This window comes from Coenobita brevimanus, chromosome 46 (assembly GCF_032717465.1).
Source record: "Coenobita brevimanus isolate Jiangsu-jjx chromosome 46, ASM3271746v2, whole genome shotgun sequence".
Taxonomy (NCBI): Eukaryota; Metazoa; Arthropoda; class Malacostraca; order Decapoda; family Coenobitidae; genus Coenobita; species Coenobita brevimanus.
Window position 1 is genome coordinate 48,036,289 of NC_136999.1, and position 17,747 is coordinate 48,054,035.

The window sequence follows — 17,747 nt, forward strand, 5'->3', positions numbered from 1 at the left end:
ATCCTCTCTCACCCGAGATGGAAGTGTTGACACTATTAAGGTACCTTGCAACTGGAAAAATGCGGCAGAGTAATTGTGATGACTTTGGACTATCGCAGCCATCAGTGAGCAATGTGATAACGGAAACACTTTATGCTCTAACTGCTCCACACATTGTTAAGAGGTTTGTGAAGTTCCCTCGTACACTCCCTGAACTACAAAGAACTGGAAGAAAATTTCTAGCGAATTGGTGGCTTTGGTGTGATTGATGGGACTCGCATACGAATTGTGGCACCAAACCAGTATGAAGAAGTGTATGTGAATAGGAAAAATTACCACAGCATGAACATTCAGTTGGCGTTTGTTAGTGAATATAAAATTCTGGATGTGGTTGCAAGGTGGCCTGGATCAACACATGATGCCCAAATTTGGCAAGAAAGTGGATGAGAGGAAGCAGCATGGATTTGCAATCTCAGCACATGCATGGTTTTTCATGTCCGAGGTGTTCCACGGGCCGAATTTCCCCTTTATAATTCTTTTTCCTTCTCCAATGCCTTCTGCCAGCACGAGACACTCTTGCTCCGTCCAGTTTCTCTTTCTCCGGAATTTATCTGCAGCCGTGGTATGTTGAAATTGTACCATTGTTGACGGTCACTGTACCACGCGTACACACAATGCTTCGATGGTAGCAGGCACGATCACCTGACCACACGATGTGTTTACATTTTATCCATATTATCGACATTCGTAAAGAATCATAATATATGATAAAATAGATGTTGTTTCTATATATAAAAACTAGTTTTTCATTTTTAAACTACTTACTGATACTCTAAGGCTTTTTAATGGTAATTTATTAAATATGTTAAACAGAGATTCTTTGTGTTGGTAACACTTCATGGTAGGAGCGAAATTACTACTACGAGTCCTCCTAGGAGGAACTTTTAGAAGCAACTCTCATCTACAGCCACTTTTAGTAGTAATTTTAGGAGTACTCCTAGAAGTTTTTATTAATACCGGCACAGAAATGTTACGTACTCACTCAATACGTAACGGCGGCAAAGGGGCAGCGGGTGTTGAGGCCTGGTCCCAGGGAGCAGGTCAGGCCCAGGTCCTTGTCTTGTGCTGTGGCTTTGTACACCACACCTGCAGACAGAGGGTAGAGGCTGTCATAGTGATTTAAAAAAGAAAAGAAAATGTACACACAGAGACAGAAATATTTAAACACTCGCACATACATAGAAGGCTAAGCAGGCACAGTAGCTAATCAGGCAATGGGAATGCTTAAATATATTTGGAATAATAACAATTTTTCTGTGCATACAAAAATCAAACTTTATAAGGTAATGGTTAGGAGTATCTTAATTTATGGACACGAGTCTTGGTACAGCACAGTGACTATGGAAAATAAATTCCTGGTGTTTGAAAACAAAGCACTTAGAAGAATATTAGGAGTTAAGTGGTGGGAAAGGATACCGAATAGTAGAATTAGAGAAATAACGGGAGTGCAGCCGGTCGATGAATATGTTAGGTTCTCACGATGGAAGTGGCTAGGACATGTGTATAGGAGACAGGGAATAGTACGAGGTACACCAGGGTGGGTGGCTCTTGGTAGGAGAGGTAGAGGAAGGCCAAAAGAGACGTGGGTGAGGACAATGAGACGGGAAGCTGGAGATGAGTGTTGGGGAGATCTTGAGGACTTAGCACAAGATAGGATGTGGTGGTGTGAGTTCATCGAGGCCCTATGCATCCCCGAGGGTGCCACAGGAAATGATTGATTGATTGATACATAGACACACAAACATACATACAGATCCACACATATGATAGTTCCATTTCTGGTCTTTGTCTATGGTTCTGTACATCGTGACTGGAAATGTAAGAGTTGTTGATTTCAATACCATATAATGGTTAATTTTAAAAAAATGAACATTAACACCGACATTCACGCTCGTGCCTACCCATATATACACACACACATACATGCAAAAACATATAATCCCCGATTCTCGTCTTCCTAGCAGTGAGAACAACATCCCTGGAGCGTTGAGGGGAAGTTGATTCATCGCCAATAGACTGAATATTAAAAACGAAATAAATCGTCCCTCCAAGCGATGGTAATGTTATATCATTAATGAAAAAGAAAAACAGAAAACTTGGGACAACGGAGAGAAAGAATGTAAGAGAAAAAATATGGAGCGAGAAGAAAATAAGGAAAGATGGCAGAAATGAAGAAAAAAAGGTAGCTGAGAGAGTGTGTGTGTGTGTGTGTGTGTGTGTGTGTGTGTGAGAGAGAGAGAGAGAGAGAGAGAGAGAGAGAGAGAGTACAAATGGAGAAAAATTGTGAAAAAAAAACGTCATTCCATAACACGGTGAGGGGAAGTGAAAGGAGGAGGAGGAGGAGATGGAAAGAAAAAGAAAAGGGAAAGATGCAGAGAAGAAAAGAGGAAAGAATTTGGAAAAGAAGAAGAAAAAGAAAAAAGAGAAAAGATGAAGAAATAAAAAAGAAAAGAAAAATGGAAAAAAAGAAAGCGAACACAAATTAAAGATGGGGAGAATGAAAGATGGAAGAAGACAAGGATGACCTAGACAACTGGTGTTAAAGATGGCTAAGATTATTCAGAGGCTTCAGAAACAATGACCTTTCTCTCTCTCTCTCTCTCTCTCTCTTCCAATTCCCATTCCAGGCCGGCCAGTGCCATCTTACTCTGCACTCCCGATCCCTCGCTTCCCTCCCTCTCTTCCTCCCTCCTTCCCTTCTTCTCTCGTTTCCTCCTCCATTTTCTCCTCCATTCCTTCCCTCCTTCATTCTTTCTTTCCTACACTCCCTTCTCTCCTATTTATCCCTCTCTTCCATTTCTCTCTTCTTCCATCTCTCGCTCCATCCCTCCTTCGTTCTCCTCCTTCTTACTTCTGCTTCTCATTTCCTGCTGTCCATACTTCACCATCCTTCTCTCGTCACTCTCCCTCTTTCTCTTTTCATTCCTTCTTAATCCTTCATTCACTACTTCCTATTCCCTCTCACTGATTTTTCCCTCCTTCTCATCTTCTTACCTACTTTCCCTATCCCCACAGTGTCATGTTTCTTAACTCTCTCTCTCTCTCTCTTTCTCAATGAATATCACATGTAAATATTAAAAAAAAAAAAATGTTTCGTGTGATTTTATATTTTGTGGCGTTAAATTAAATAATTAAAACTATTTTTCTCCATCACGTATTATTTTTACACAATACCTTTTTAGTTTTCAATTGTAGTGTTTTTTTTTTTATTTGTCATATCCAATTATATGATTATTTACCATCCATCCATTCATCATCCAATCCTACGTTGCCCCAAGAGAAGCGATGGAGCCCGGGGCTAGGCAAGTTGGTCCTGACATTTAAGATGAGAGTGACCAGCCTCACTCATCCCTGAGTGGCATTACGTGAGCAATAAACCCCAACCACCCCTTGGATATAAAACTTCACCGCCTTAATCCGATTTGAGTGCCGTAATTGCCCACTAAACCACCAGGCACCAAAATTTGGTTATATGCTTACCACCCAGCATAGTAAATGGTTTCCTGGTGTTCAGGAACCCTTTTGGATTGTCACTCAGTGTAGAGTCATCCACAGGCAGAAGGAAGAGGAAAGAATGAAGGAAAGAAAGACTGAAGAGGGAGTGTAAAGTCACTCGTAGGCAGAAGGACGAAGAAAGAATGAAGCAAAGAAAGACAGAAGAGGATGGAAGGAAAGAAAGATGGAGTTGAGGAAAGGGCAGACATCCGAGAGCAGCACTATATAGAGTGAGTGGATGGCGAGCGCCCCCACCTACCACTAATGACTATTTACATATGGATATTTTATTACAATGAAAATATGCTTGAATTTAGTATTTTCTGATATTAAAGTCCATGTTTAAAACAACACAAAATTTTATTTGATTATTAACAAGCCAGAATATAACTGCAACACAAAACAGTGATGAGTTATACAAGTACTGGAGGGCAACTCACATATCTGTGTGACTCAGTTGACTAGTACGCTTGTGAACTGCTTTCAGTGAAGATTTTTTTTTTTTAACCATAGTGATACTTATTGAAAGTAGTGGTGTATTATTGACAAAATAGTGATATTCATTGAAGTTCTTTTTTTTTTTCTTTACAGATAAATTAAAATTTTGTTCTACAGTTAACGATCATATTATGGCGTCTAGAAGTTGTGTGAACAGTCCTAATCTTTTTTGCTGCATCTGTGGAAAATTTGTAGTGAACAGAGACAGAACATAACAGATCTTGTTAAAAATATATCTATATTATGCCTGCTTTGGAATAAAAAATGGTGATCAGGACACAGAGTGGGCCCTTTCCAGTGTCTGCTGTTTGTGTTGAGGAACTAAGACAATGGACAAAAGATAAAAAGAAGGCTCTTGCATTTGGTATTCTGATGGTATGAAGGGAACCCCCCAAATCATAGTAACGATTATTATTTTTGTTCCGGCATAATTCAAAGATGCAACAAAAAAAAAATAAAGAAATTGTTTATCCTACTCTTTCATTAGCAATAAGACATGTACCACATGGACCTGATCTACCAATCCCTACTCCATCTGATAGTCCTGATTATGTAGAAACTCATTCAGAGGAAGAAAATGCTGCAGTAGAAGATGAAGATTTTGTCTCAGCATGTTCAAGTAATGGGCCACAGCCATTCTATCAGGAGGAACTTTATGATTTAGTAAGAGACCTCGGTCTCCCCAAAGTTGCTGCAGAGCTCTTGGGATCCCGATTAAAAGATAAAAACTTATTACATCCAGACACAACTTTCTCTTGTTACCGAAATAGTGAAAATGAGTTTGCACCATATTTCAAAAAAGCTAGATCCTTGGGTTATTGCACTTACGTAAGTGGCCTAATTCAGAAGTTTGACAGAGATTATAATGTAGAAGAATGGAGGCTAATTATAGATTCATTTAAAAGAAGCCTGAAGAGGGTATTTCTCAATAACGGTAAAAAATATCCATCAGTACATGTTGCTCATTCTGTGCATTGAAATGAAACGTACCGGAAATTGGCAGAGCTCGGGAAAATCGGTTACAATGATCACCTTTGGTTCATATGTGGAAACCTTAAAGTTCTGTGCTTCTTACTGGGCCGACAGTCATGGCATATAAAATACCCATGTTTTCTCTGTGACTGGGACATCAGGGACAAGGATTTACACTGGGTTCAGAAGGAATGGCCAAATAGAAAAAAAAATCTACAGCTTGATGCTAAAAACATCATCAGACCTACCATGGTGAATCCAGATAAAGTGCTGCTACCCTGCTTCATATTAAGCTTGGATTAATGATGAAGTTTGTCAAAGACCCATCAAAAGATGACGCCTGTTTTACGTATTTATTCCAAAAGTTTCTAGGTCTGTCTGAGACTAAATTGAAAGAGACCATATTTACTGGACCTGATATTAGAAAACTGATTTCTAATAAAGAATTTGATACTGCGATGAATGACCTGGAACGAGATGCTTGGGTATCATTCAAAGAAGAAATTTCTGAATTTTTAGGTAACAATAAGGATCTAAATTACAAAGAAATTGTGAGAAATTTGTTGGTCAAGTTTAAGGAGTTGGGTTACAACATGAGTCTCAAAGTTCACTTTTTTGGATTCGCATTTGGAATTTCCCCCCAAAATCTTGGAACAGTGAATGAACAGGGTGAAAGATTCCAGCAGGATATCAAGGACATGGAAAGAAGGTAACAGGGACGTAGGGATGTCAGTATGATGGCGGACTACTGCTGGATTATTCATAGGGATGCACCACAAAAAGTGTGCAAATGACTCACCAAACGAAGTATTGGAACAAAAAAAAAAAAAAAAGAATTACAAGAACTGGAGAAGTTATATATAAGTCATGGAATATATAGTGTTATTTCCTTTTTGTATATTTTCAATTTCAAATAATTTTGAACATGTCGAATGAAACTGACAATTTGCTATATTTTAATTATTTTTTTTTTTAAATTTCGTATTAAAATGTGATGTGATGGGCGCGTTATAAAGGTATTATTTATTGTGTTCATAAGTGCAATAAAAATATTGCTTCTCAAAATGAAACAATTTTATAATGACTAATTTTGCAGACTTGTGTATTCAACAAGACTAAACTTAAGCCTTATTAAACAATTCACCTCTTACACACACAGAGACAGAGAAACAGAGACTGAGACTGAGAATAATAATCTGTTAAGGAGGTAGGTAGGAAGCAAGCGCACAAGATGAAGCATGGAATGAGAGAAATTCTGCTGGAACTCAACGTCTCTCTCTCTCTCTCTCTCTCTCTCTCTCTCTCTCTCTCTCTCTCATATAAACAGTTCAGACATATAGACAGACAGACAGACAGACAGACAGAGACAGAGAACAATAATCTGTTAAGGAGGTAGGCACGAAGCAGGAGCATAAGACGAAACATGGAATGAGAGAAGTTCTGCTTGATATCAACGTCTCTCTCTCTCTCTCTCTCTCTCTCTCTCTCTCTCTCTCTCTCATTACTGTTACCTTCTGGTTCACGAAATTTCCTTCTGGTGTTGGTTCTACATTTTCCCTGTACAGCGCATATCCGGAGTAACTGGAAGGTGTTGTATACATAGTTCTGTTGGAATACCTTTTTCTTATACGTCTACGACAACTGAGCGAGGCGTGTTTTTAGCTGGTTTCGAAAACTTCGTAACATGTCTTCTTCAGCGATTAATTGTGCACATTACACATTACTAATAATCTAGTATGTTACTGATGCAATCTACGTGGACCGCCTAACTAGGATTGCAAGGTCTTTGTAATGTTTATCTTTGTTACACTCTCACCATTTCCACCTTTGTAATCCTCACCTTTTTAACCCTCTCTCCCCCTTTCACTGTCAGCCTGACTTCGTTCCCGCCTGCTTCTCTGTCATCCTGCCTCTCTGCATGCCTGCCTGTTTGCCTGCCTACAGGACATGCCTGACTTCTGTCAACATGCTTGCCTGCTGGCCTGCATACCTATCTGCCTCCCTTTCTTCCTACATGCCCGTCTTCATACCTTCCTTCCTGCCTGTCAACCTACCTTTCTGCCCCCCTGCCTGCTTCCCTTCCTTCCTTCCTTCCTTCCTGCCTGCCTGCCTGCCTCCCTGCCCACTGCCCTTCCTGCTTTCCTGTCTTCCTTCTTGCCTACATGTTTGCTTCCCTGCCTTCCTTCCTGCCTGCCTGTCATCCGATTAGTGATGTGACCCATTTCTCATAATCTGCGGAGGCAAAGTAGACAGTGCAAGTCTTATCTGTCTCACCCTCTGTCTATCACCATCTGCCAGTCTTTCTGTTTCACTGCTGCTTTATGTGTTTATCTACTTGACTCTCCCGTCTCACGCATTATCTATCTCTGTGCGTTCCTCTTGTCTGGTGATTTCAGCCTGGCATTTGCTCTCTGTGCAGCTTTCATAATGCCTATGTATCTATCAGTCTGTATCTGTCTGTATACCATGCTGTATGTGTCCTTCCGTTTGTCTGTCGATCTCTCTTTTTTTACATGATTATGTGCTTGGCGTCTATTCCGTTTCACGCACTGTCTCTCTGTTTCTATCACCATCTCGCTTCAAGTTTCCCATCTTTCATCCCCCTAGCCCTTTTCTCTGTCTCTGTCTCTGTCATTCAGTGTGTCTATCTGTCTGTCTGTCTGTCTGCATGTCTGTCTGTCTGTCTATCTGTCTGTCTGTCTGTCTCTGTCTCTGTCTGTCTGTCTGTCTGTCTCTGTCTCTGTCTGTCTGTCTGTCTGTCTGTCTGTCTCTCTCTCTCTCTCTCTCTCTCTCTCTCTCTCTCTCTCTCTCTCTCCACACACGCACCTGTCAAGGCAAGCCTCGTCCTGTCTCGCCAAAACTCGTTCATTTTAACCTCATTTTGTTGTCAAAGCGTAATTAGAGAGACACGATATGCAGGAAGGCCGATTTGGATTTAGGGAAGATTTTTGCATTTTGTTGCATTTTCCACGTATTTGTATATATTTCGTTTAGGATTACTTAAGTTTTAGGGATTCCTTTGAGTTAGTGTAGTGTTTTGAGTTATGTGAGGGTTTTTATTATTATTTTTTTTTTATATTCTCTATTTCAAGGGGGTTCCATTTTTCTTTTTTCTTGTTTTTGAAGCATATATTTTTAGAACTACGGTACTGAGATTTTGAATACTGGTATTGATTTTTCATTAATTTTATTCTTGCGGGTTGACGATTTTCGTTCTTTGAGGTTTCCGTTTTTTTATTTGTTTTTAGTTGCGGGGTTTGGCAATTATAATGCAGGTCATGTTTGGCATTTTAGATTTACTCACAATTATTTTTTTTTTAATTTTTAGCTTTTTCCTGGAGTTATTCCTTTTTTTTTTTTTTACAAGACTGAGTACATTGGACTCTATGGAGGTTTGAAGAGTAAAACCATTTTTTTGAGAATTCATAACTATACAGTACACTTCTTAAAATTTATTTTTAACTTTTTTGGCATGTCCTATTTATTGTGTTGCAGGTGGGTGGTGGTGGAATATTAACCTCAGCGCACTGAGGTACGGGCAAACATGAGCCCGTTAAGTGGGATGCCTAGCTTGCATCATCATAAAATTAGCGAGGAGGAGGGTAGTTGGACACCACCCGGAGCAGCGTGGAGAGTGGCACTCTTGATAAAATCTCTGGGGCCTCAGTGATGTCCACCCCTGTACGTATAAAATCGGTACCCAGTCGCGAGCGGAAGGCATGTGTGACTGGGCATCTCAAGATATAATGTAAGAGTGGCTCTTCCTCCACTTCGTGACAGTGCTCACATGGGTCTGGTCGGGTATGAGCAATTTGATTGTAGGACAGGTATCCTAAACGGAGGCGGCGCAGATGCACGAGAACATTATTGGGGACGGCAGACAGAGATGGCAGTGGCTCATATCTCGTGGCTACCGCGTACCAGGTAGCCGATCGGGAGGCTTCCGTAACACAGAGACGATGGTCATCTCGAGCCCACTGCCACACTGTTGCCTTAGCTGTATTAAATGTTCTGCGTGGACCTTCCCTAAGAACAAAAGTGATCTCTGGGAGGGAGCATGCAGAAAGTGCCGCCTGATCTGCACGCTCATTACCCGCCAGACCAACGTGCCCTGGCGCCCAGTGGAGGATTACCTTATTTCCACGGCTCGCTATGCGAGCTGCATATTTGTGAATGGAGGACAACAAGAACTGATTGTCCTCCAAGGAGCGTGAACGGATGGACTGGATCGCTGAGAGTGAGTCAGAATGAATCACCACGCTGTCATATTTCTGTCTGTAGGCATGCCGTAAAGCCTGCAGAATAGCTGCAAGCTCCGTCTGGAAGACAGATACATCCCGTGTAAGGCGCCACGACGCCACCACATTCTTACAGACGAAGGCTGCCCCAGCAGCTCCGCCTGCAGTAACTGAGCCGTCGGTGTAGAAGTCTACGGTCCTTTCATGCCGCAGCCCTTCCACCCGCTCAAGAGCCCGTTGCCGAAGGAGAGCAGGGACGGAATCCCGCGCCCTACCCCCCTCCGGACAAACAAACTCAAAAGAAGGTGGTGACCAGGGTGGTGGGTCAGTGTAGCCCACACAGGGTGCATCTGGTTCCTCGCAGATACCAGCAGCCACTCCCAGCCCGTGCATCACAGCAACCAGCCCACGGACCCAGTCTCTACCAGGTGTATTATCTGGAGGTCGGGCAAGCAACCGTGTCAGCAGAGCTGAGACCGCAAGCTGGGGTCTACGCTGCACAAGCTGGAGGACAACTGCTGTAGCCCGGAGTACGACCCTACCTCTCAAAGAGGGAAGGCCGCCTTCCAGACGGAGGTTTACTATTCTGGTCCACATGGGGGCGCGGAGCATGATGCGTAGTGCTTCATTCTGAATCACCTCCAGCGATCCAGCCACTTTCGGGGGCAAGCTTGTCAGACAGATAGCGCTGTAGTCGACCATCGACCGGATGGCGTGCACATAGAAGGTGCGGAGGACCCCAAAAGAGGCCCCCAGTCCCTTTCTAGAAAGAAATCGAAGTGCTGCCATCCGAGTCTTAGCCTTCTCTCGCAGGTACCTGATATGACTTGTGAACTTTAACCCCGCGTCCATCCACACTCCCAGATACTTATGTGTAGTCACACACGTCAATGGTTGCCCTCCCAGCAACAACGGAAAAGCCGGTGGGCGGAGACCAAAGGGCATATAGCGAGTCTTCGCCATATTGACCATTAGCCCCAGTTCCGCCGACTTCCTGTATAGTCGTGAGAGGGCTTCATTGGCTTGTGTGTAGCAGTCTCTTCTCGGGAAAACTAGAACCAGATCGTCCGCATATGCAAGAAGCGTGACTCCCCAGCCGTAATTCACATCTAAAAGCCCCTCCATCAAGATGTTGAAGAGGATGGGGCTTAGGACACTGCCCTGAGGCATGCCGTTTTCGTGCGAATACGACGGGGAGACACGTCCTTGGAAGCGGACGCTGGCAGTTCTCTCGAGGAAGAAGTCCTGAATCCATTGTAGGAGTTTGCCTCCCACCCCTCGAGCCGCAAGGGCTCTAAGAATAACCAGGGGGCTCGCCAGCTCAAAAGCTTTTTCTAGATCGAGGAAGACCGCCATCCCCACTCCACCCCGAAGCTCCCCGAGGAAAGATGCCAAGCAGTGTGCAGCACTGCGGCCGTGATGGTAAGCAAATATCCTCGGGTGTAGTGGACCCAGACGCCATGTAAGTCTTGCCCTCACTACCCTCTCAGCTGTCTTTCCTATACAACTGAGCAGGGAGATGGGACGCATGGCGCCTGGGTCGTTTGGCTTCGGAATGGGGTGGATGACAGCAGTCTTCCACGACCTCGGTAATCGCCCCTCAGACCAGGAGAGATTTATCAGATCTAAGAGTCGCTTCTTTCCACAATCTCCAGCATGGGACAGTATCGAATAAGTAAGCCCGTCTAGCCCAGGAGCAGTGTCAGCCCTGCACCACAAAGCTGCCTGGAGCTCATCATCCGTGATGGGGCAATCCGCCACATCAGGACAAGCACAAGCTTTTCGGATAACCGCAGCGCGAGAGTCCGACAGTTGCTCCTGTTGGGCTAGAACGGACCTTTGGAGATTGTGGGAGGCCGAGCGATCTGCAAAGTGCTTAGCCAGGCGGTCAGCCTCTGAGGCCGGGTCAGGGTGTGACGGTGGACGAGAGGGGCGGGGATCGGTGATGGACCGCAACCTTCTCCACATCTGTCGGAGAGTGGAGTGAGGTCCTAAAGTCCGACACCACCGAACCAATGCCTCTTCCCGAAGGCGACACTTCTCAACCAGGACGTGTCGGGACACAGCCTCCAAGCGTCTTCGAAGAGGTGAGTTTCGACGCTGCCGGTAATCTCGACGCGCCGCATTCAGCCGCCTATTCAGCTCCCTGACTCGGTCACAGTAGAACCAACCGTCCCGGTATGACCTCGAGAATCGCCACCTCTGAGGGATTGCCTCTGTGGCCGCTTGCCTGAAGACACAGGCTACTTGATCCGCCAGTCTCTCCAAGTCTTTGCGGGGGGGGGGATGGGGAAAAAGCGCTGGCTAGAGCTCGTTCGAAAGCCACCCAGTCCGCTCTCTCCACATCCCACCGTGGTGGCGGGTCAGGAGGTGGGAGGGGAGTTAAACCTAGCTCAGTAATTATAGCAAAGTGGTCACTCATGAGGGTGGGGTGTATGGACCAACGTGCCAAATCCACTAAGGAATCCGACACGAAGGTTAAGTCCAGACGCCCCCCCCCTAACATGAGTGGGTCCTGTGACATCCGTCAACAGAGACACACCAGCCATTTCCTCTAATACTAGGGCTATGTGCCATCTTGCCTCATTGGACCTTTGCGTTGATTGCAAGAGGTCATGGTGCGCGTTAAAGTCGCCCCCAAAGAGCACGGGCTCCCTAGTAGCTTGGGAGAACAAGTCCCCCAACTCCAGGGCAGCACCGGGTCTGCTGTATACATTGTATACCGTGAGGGACGACTGAGCAAGTTGTAGTTGCACACCATGAACCTCTACATCAGTTCCACAGAATGGAATGGGCTCACACACTGTGAAAGCGATGTGGTCCTGGACTAAGATGGCACATCCTCTAGTAATACCCCGGACATAAGGGAGGAGATGAGTGGTGTATCCCGGCAGACGGAACGGGGATCTCTCCCCCAGCAGAGTCTCTTGCAGAAGGAACATGTGAGGTTGGTCCCTCACTGCCGCCTCCTGGAGTAGTGAGAGCTTCTTCAGTACTCCCGCACAGTTCCACTGCATGATCCTGAGGGAGGTGGGGATCCCCGGTCTGGGGAAAGTTGGAGCCGTGTGCCGACTCCTCCTGCGGCACATGCGGAGACCGTGGGGCCTCCCGTGAGTCCGCTGGGGAGCGCTGGCGACTGCGGCTCCAACTGTGGTCTTTTGGTGAGTGCAGCCGGCGATTGCGGTGCTGGCACTTGTTCCTCGGTCTCTCCCTGGCACCCTCGGGAACTGTGGGAGCTGAACCCTCCTGTTCTTCGCCCTGTGATATCAGTTTTGTCTGTGATGGCTCCTGTTCTGTGGCCTGTGATGTTGTGGGTATCGCCCCAGGATACACCTTGTCCGTCTCCACATCCAGGATTGATTTGGCCCTTGCCAGGAACTGTTCCTTCGGCACCGTGGTTGGTATAAACTCTACCATGAGCTGCAGGAGGTGCATCACAATGGACTTCCCAACCTCCATCACCTGCTCCATGGTGACTGCTGGTTGAGCCGGGGCCGTAGGAGGTGGAGGAGGAGGTGAGGGAGGCAGGCAGTAGTGGTGAGGTGTCTGACTGGGCCCTGACGACGGTGCAGGAGGGTTGTGGACCTCCGCCACTGTGGTGATGATCGTAGGTGTTGGGAGTGGTGGGAATGCTTCTGGAGCTAGAGCCGGTGCAGGTGGTGGTGCCTGACGTTGCTGCCCCCAAACAAAAGTGCCTGGAGGAGCTGGGGAGGCAAGGGAGGTCTGCTGCTGTTTTACCCAAGCCACTTGATTTTCTCTCCCCTGATTTACTCTCCGTGTTCTGGCTGGGCAGTTGGGGTGCCAGGCGTGATGTGCCCCCTTGCAGTTGGGGCATCTTGCAGTGACCGCCTCCTTTGCCTTGAATTTGTTGAGGCATATCGTGGTGTTGTGCGCCCCACTGCAGATGCGGCATACGAAGGGTCTGGTGCAAGTGGTCCTATGGTGGCCATAGCGCTGGCACCGGTAGCACCTCAGTGGCTCTGGTGTGAAGGGGTGCAGCCAAAATTTGCCCCAGTTCCCTAGATCTAAAGACGGGACTATGGGGCCACGCAGGGTCACAAGGACCTGTAGTGTTTCCTCCCTGGTGTGCTGATGCTGGCACCTCTGTGCCTCCTCTACTAGTTCGTGTCTGCGCAGGAGATCGAGTGGCATTCTCCTGGGGTACCCCATAACCACTGCCTTTGTTGTTTGTCCCCCTTTCTGTAGTTCTATGATCTTTACCCTAGAGGCCTCGTCCTCTGCTACTTGCTTTAGTTGTTGATATGCCACCTCTGTTTGAGGGATGAGGACACAGCTGTCGTCCCGGCCGAAGCGGTTCTGTACATCTAGGTCCGGCAGCTGCGCCTCTAGAGCGGCTACCGCATCGTATGAGGTGGCGTACCCCTCCTGTTGTGGTACTCTGAAAGCAGGGAAGGCGGAGCGCGGAGGCAGAGGTGCGGATACCGACACTGATGGGCGTGCCCGAGGCACTGGCCGAGCAGGAGGTGGTGTTGTAAAAACCTCCCCTGCCTTCCTGGTATTTTTCCGTTTTCCCCCTTTGGTTACTAGGGTAAAACCATCCTCATTGGCAATGGCAGGGGTTGCTGCAGGTGGTGCGGAGGCGGCCTGCGCAGATGTGGAGGTCGTGGCGGATGTCTGGGAAGGGCGGGGGTCAAGGGGTGCCGGCAGTGCAAGGTCCGTATCCTCTGTCGTGCGCAGTGGATTGCACGGAGCCACAGTGGTTTCAGGTGTGTAGGAGGCAGGCTTGGTTTTCGGGGCGGGCGCTGGCTTTGAGGAGCCGCAGAGGTCTGAGGACGCCGGGAGAACTACATCCATGACCTCCGTGGTCCGCAGCATCTTGCGGGGAGCTGCTGAGGCTTCCATGTGTGCACTATCACCTCGGGATCCGATGGACATTCCTGCTTGTCCATGAGTGTTCGATGGTGGGTCAGTCGATCCCGTAGACGAGTTGCTCTCTCCTGACCTGTGCCTGGTTCGTTTCTGCTTCCCTGACGTCGGTGGCTTCCTGTTACCGGTGAGAGGCCGCGGTATCTTTGACTCCAGTCGTGGATCTCAGGATGCATAGGGCACCCGCGGGAGGCTCTTGGATGTCGACATCCTTGGCTCGCCCTCGTTGGCGGCCGACACACCACACTCACACTCTCAATCACACACACAATCACACAGAACTAAAGAAGAAGCCTACCTACTGTGGTGGAACTGCCCCCCCGCTAGCGGAGTACGACAGCCCTTGCCACAGCCCCGAAGGTCTTTGCCTAAACCCTAACAGTGTTTGGCCCACCTCTGCAGCTTCCTATAACCACCCCTACTAAGGGGCCCCCTTGTGTACCTGGCCTGCGCCAGGAAACCGCGGGGTTCGGCGTCGTACCACGTACCAGAGGACGCTAAGGGCCAGAAAGGAAGTAAAGTAGAAGGAGCGAAAGACCCATGAAAGGGCGAGTGCACACAAGTGTGCGCACCCCGGTACACAGACGTGGGGGAAGACCAGAAAGCTTGGTCGGGAATACTGCCAATGCAATGCGAAGCACAGGATATAGTGATACGCACTAGGGCAGCCAGAAGACTACTGGAGTGATCTGAGACAAGATTCTCACACCACAACGGCAGTCAGAAAATGAGAAAACAGCAGCAACAGCAGACACCTCAAGCACTGGCGTGAGACAAAAGGGCAGAGCAGCTCGATCAACGGCGAACCGGAGAGCTGTTACCCTTGTTGTGGCAAGACAGGAGCAGGAGGTGTCGATGGTACGGCGGTCAGCAGGAGAGTGTTGTGTTGCATCTGACTAAATATTTCTATGGCTGTACATTTTAGGAGTTTTGGTCTTTATGGATATATTAAATAAATAAATATAGATATATAGATAGATAGATAGATAGATAGTCAGATAGGTAGCTAGATAGACAGACAGAGAGTCAGACAGGTAGATAGATAGGTAGACAGATGCATAGATAAAGATATACATGTAGATATGAACACAAAAAATTTTGTGGCTTTTTGGAGCTTTTTAGTGTAATTTCTTTTATATATATAAATGCACTGACTGAAACTGCGTTTCTGTCTTGTGCAGGTCATATTAGCAAGCACATTTCCCCCACCTTCTCTCTCTCTCTCTCTCTCTCTTGAAAGTGAGAGCGTGTTTGAGTTTTCTATTGTCTTCATTACAGTAATATTTTGCATCCCTTATTTGGGTGGAAAAAAACCGGTCGTTTATTAATTTTGTGTGTGAAACGTACAACAAGGGTTAGATGCTGATCTGTGTAAACTACTTTAACTGTCCACAGCAGCAAGAAGAATTTAGTAAAAACCAATCTAACAAAAAATAATTTTCAGCATCGCAGTATCATCATCATCATCATCATCACCATCACGTCATTCCTACTTAGAAGATGGAGTAGGTAGGATCTTCCCACTGATCCCCCCCCAAAAAAAAAAAATAAAAAACAATAGCGCAGAATCATCATCATCATCATCATCATCCATACCCTGGCTAATTATCACCGACGACAAAGGGTGAGGTAAGATAAAGAAATAAAGAGAAAGCACAGAAGTCGACGAATTGTCAGCAGCTTGAGTTAAGTGGGAGACACAATCATTCACACATCATCCAAGCCTTCGAAATCCTGGTTTAACTTTACAAACATTGCCAGTACATAAAAAAACTAATACAAATGCTTAATCGTGCAAAACATCATCATCATCATCATTACCACCACCCGGCTTCAGAAAAAAATACATAGAGTGGAATGGATTCGGAAACAGTAACAGAAAAACACAAAAGCAGGAGAGCTACCAGAAACGTGCCCAGGGAATTGTGCTACATACAAAATATCTGCTCATTCATTTGTTAAAAAAGATAATCTCTGTGATACCCGTGTACCGAAGTACTGTATTTGCACACACACACACACACACACACACACACACACACACACAAAGCTGTCCTTACGCTACAGAAGAAGACGCCTGTTATAAGGATGGTGTTTCTCACTGTCTTTCGTGCAAACGTGTGTGGCTGTGTAGACCAATCCTGGATCAGCAAACTTTGCCATACAATCGGCATATCAAATCTGGGAGCGCTGGGAGAATCTGTTTTCGTTATGCCTCCACTCTCAACGCTCTTCTCTGGCCTGATTTCCGAGCTTCGTCAAGATGAATGGTTTCCTCGCTGCAGAGGGCTAGCCATTGTTCTTTGCCTGAGACATTGGTTTGAAGATCTCTTGGTATTATGTTCAATTTCTTCCGAACTGTCCTTATATGATCCTTAAATCTCTTCTGTCCCCCCATGAATTGCAGTGAACTGTAGAGTTGGTCTTACAATGCCTGGCGAGGAAAGCTGTGCTCAGGCATGCAGAACGCATGACCGACCTGACTCAGCTGCTATTTAGCAAACATAGTTTTTATGCTAGTTGACTTTGTCTGCTGGAGAATTTGAGGATGAAGGACTTTATCCACCAATGTGAGTCCTGGGAGCTGCGGATATGAAACGGCTCAAGCTTTTTGATGTGACGCTGGTAGGTAGTCCAGGATTCAGCACCGTATGAGAGCATGGAGAGGGATACAGCAGTATATACTGATTCCTTCATCTCGATTCTCAAGTTGGATTTCAAAATCTGTGGATCTGAGACTTCCAAATGAGGCTGAGATGTGGTTGATTAGTGCAAAGACTTCTCCATCAATGTTATGTTTATCTGTAAGCACACTTCCAAGGTAGGTAAAATACTCCACCTCTTTTACATTTTTCCTACTTAACATAAATGCTACAGACTCTGCTGAGTTGTTTCTCTAAGATATCATTTCTATTTTACTGACATTTTATTCCGAGCCCCATTTCATGCTATATGTTGGAGAGGATTGTGAGACTGTGTTTTATGGATTCTGGGGCATTTGCAATCACAGCACAGTCATCAGCATAGTGAAGCTCTAGACAATTAGCCATTTCAGTCTTTGATTGTGCTTGAAGACGTCTGAACTTAAATAAGATACAATCTAGACAGAACCGGATTTTTATTACATCATCAGGGTTCATATGCTCGTGAATAAATTGGGTGACTACAGTGAGATGGATGCTGCAAATGACAGGAGCCAGGACACATCTTTGGTTTACTTCTACGCCCACACTGAAGGGTTCGGATTTCCTCCCACCTATGGACATAGGAATATTCATGTTATCATGCTGCCTCTTCAGGATGGTAAGAAATTTATTTGCAACTTCATGTTGTAAAAGAGCATTCCACAAGAGATTCTGTTGACAATGTCAAATGCTTTTGCAAGATCGATGAATGCAATATATCAGCCATGGTTCTGCTCGTGGCATTTCTCTTGTATCCGTCGGGCAACAAAGATCATATTGCAAGTGCTTTGTTCCTTCCGAACCCGTATTGTGTTTCAGGAAGTGTTGACTCAAATGTTTCAGTCTGGATAACATTATCTTCGCTGGTACTCTGCTAGCATTCACAGGAAGGGAGAGATACCTCTGCTATTGTTACATTTTGAATGGTCCCCTA